The following is a 3126-nucleotide window of genomic DNA, read 5'->3' on the forward strand; positions in this document are numbered from 1 at the left end:
TAATAGTAAAAGAATTATTTTTCTTTTAAAAACTAAAATAACTGAATCAATATCTTTTAAAAATTAAGTAACTATCAATTGCCGTTTCCTCATTTATGCATTGTTTCTTTTCTTCAAGTTCGAATAATGAAAGCTGCCCGTCAAAAAAAATGAATAAAAGCAATTGGACCGTGGATGAATAAATTCACCAAACTTAAAAGTCAATGACGATATAAAACATGTCAGCTTGCAATTAACCACAAAAACTTGTCAGTTAGCACCTAGCAATTCTCATTTCTCATCATTCGTGGATGACACGTGTTGGCCCAATATTTTGGCCCAAGAAGAAAAATGCATTCAGCCCAAAACACTCAAGGTAGTCGAATTCTGACTAAAGAAAGGAAAAGGAAAACGCACCAAGTCAAGGGGGCTACCAAATTCGACAACAACAATTACTGCCAAACACCGTCACATGTAACACGTGCCACATTGACCAAGTCAAATTCTCCCCACGATGGTCGAAAACGTGACCAGAAAACGGTTGAGGCAGTTGAGAAACACGACCCCCACCACTACGCACGGAACTTCCGGAGCAAGCATCAGATCGTGGGGGATCAGACCCACTAACCCGTCCAACAAGGAGGAAAACCGCCAAGGACACGCGGGACATGGAGCTCTATAAATAGGAAAGTCCAATTCGGGAAACGGGTTCCCAACTCAAAACTCTGAAAAATTCACCAAAAGCTCTAATGTCCGCATCAATGAGACTCAAGGAGCAAGGCGTGATGATGGAGGAGTATGTTGCAGAATGTAAGGCCCAAGTTTTTAAGCTTGTGTCAAGTAAATAGAATCCTATTCACGATTAGGGTTGATGTATCGTGAAGGGAAACCTGAACTAGAGTTTACCAAATGAAATAAATATGTGAAGGAGAAAGTTCAGGAAAAGTCTGAGGATTGTATCGAAGTCGATTTAAGTTATAGCACGACTAATATTCGCTTTAAAAACCTAGGACAAGAATCTTAGGAAATAACACTATGTTCCACCCTTGGAACACTGTAGGATTTTAGTCCAAAAATCTTCAGAGAAATGTTAGAACTTCTCTTTTTCCATATATCAAAATCGTTTCGAGGCGAAACTCTAGGATCTACGAACGTCCGATTCCAATCATCGGAAGTTTGCCGAAACCGAAACCCTGGTATTTCAAAACCCTAGAATCAACCGACAATGAAGACTTTTTCTATTCGGAACATCAAATGAAGATTCTACACGCGTACACCCATTTCTCTTGATGATTTCAATCTTTCTTCAGAAGGAAGTTTTCCATTCCGACATTCGATGCAAAAAGCAACTTATCGGGTAAAATAGTTTTACACCGACTATGCTTTAGTTGCCAAAAATATAAGGAGACCTCATTTTAGTTTTGGAATTCTTTCGCCAAAACCTATCTTAGAATTCACGGAGAATGACGCCGGAAAAATCAGATTCGCGAAAATTTCATTTTCCCGCGAATTTCCATCTTCTATATATAGCAAACAAGTGAGAAAAAAAACACAAAACTCCTCCATTTTCTCTCCTCAAGGCCGCGAGTTCATCCAAGGAAGAAGGAAGAAGAATTTTCTTCATTACTTGCTTGATCGTTGATCCGTTAGTTGCTGCTTCAAGGTTTCGAGGTATAGTCGCTAATCCTTACCTCTGATCGCTTTTTCCATAGCTTTTCTGTAGACTTTTCTGAGCCGATAGTTTATGGGTTTTTGCAAAACTATCCTGAATCTTTCATTTCTGATTCTAAACCTCTTCCTTACGTGCCCAAGATCACTTCTGCCGGGTTAGATTTTCCGTTATGTCGCCGGAATTCCGCCGGAATCAATTTTAGCCTAAAATACCCATTTTTGGAGTTTTTGGAGTAAAGCTTCAACCTTTAGGCTGAAAACTATCGCCTTAGCTTAGTGCTAGTAGGATTAGTTGTCATAAATGTCGTTGGTGACGTCCCTTTCAAATTTGGTTTTTGAAAATCCTAAGTTAAAAATCATGACCAAATTACCCCTGCGACAGTTTTTGATCCGATAATTTTTCCGAGTTCAGAATAACCTTAGTTACGGCTAATGATAGCATAGGAACCAAGTTTGATCGAAGAAAAATCGAGCCCCACAATTACCAAAAGTGGCCGAGCCCTATAGGGGAGGAGGAGGAAAATTTCCTTTTCCGAAAACTTGTCTTTCGCGCTAGATTATCGTACCTCGGAGTATGTACTACTTCGGGTGACCTTAGTAAGTATAGGTAGCTTAGTTTCCGATAGATTCTGATAGTATTTCTGTGGTTTTGCTCTAAAGGTGATTTTGAGGAATTTCCAGCGGAGCAAGGCTTTGATTGTGAAGGAGCTTTAGGAGATAACTCTGGAGAACCTACAGGTGAGGGCTTCTCACTGAATCTCTAGTTAATACTTAGGGTCGATGTTTTCGACATTGTTTACTGTTTATGCACTGGATTGTGTGTGATTGGAAAATGTTTTCTGAGGCTTCGGCTGACAATGTAGATGATGAATCTACTGAATGCTTTTGAGATTGACTTACATGCTATGTGCTATGTGGGTAATCTAGGATGTGTGGTGCATGCCTTATATGCTAAGTGCTATGTGATTATTGCTTAATATGTTGATATATGACATGTTGATTGGTTGTGCTGAGTATTTATGCTTTTGCAATGAGATCTGAGATTCTGAATGGCGAGAATAGCGGGCAGGTCATGCCGATTTTATTTTGAGAGTTTTGAGAAAGTGTGATAGGACGAATGAGATTCGGACCTTGTCGTGGTGTTGTATGGATCGAGACATTCTCTGGTGTCAGTTGGGGATTAGGAGATCCCGAGAACTTATAAGATTTTGCGATAAGACTAAAAGGATATTATTTTGAAAAGAAAACTCATAAGACATTAAACAACCTTTAAATCTTCATTTAATGATAATAAACTCGAAAGGAAGCTTTGGATGCAAATCTTAGTTGGAAAACGAGAAGTGTCGTCGGATCCTAGTGTTGAAAAAGTTGAGAGGCGTTGAGTATGTGTTGTTGTTGTGCTGTTGGAGCCGCGTTTGTTGTTGTGCTGTTGGAGCAGCTATGTTGTTGGGCTATCCTGGGGATAAGTCCGGGGAA

The sequence above is a fragment of the Lotus japonicus genome, chromosome 6 (genome assembly GCF_012489685.1).
Source record: "Lotus japonicus ecotype B-129 chromosome 6, LjGifu_v1.2".
Classification (NCBI taxonomy): Eukaryota; Viridiplantae; Streptophyta; class Magnoliopsida; order Fabales; family Fabaceae; genus Lotus; species Lotus japonicus.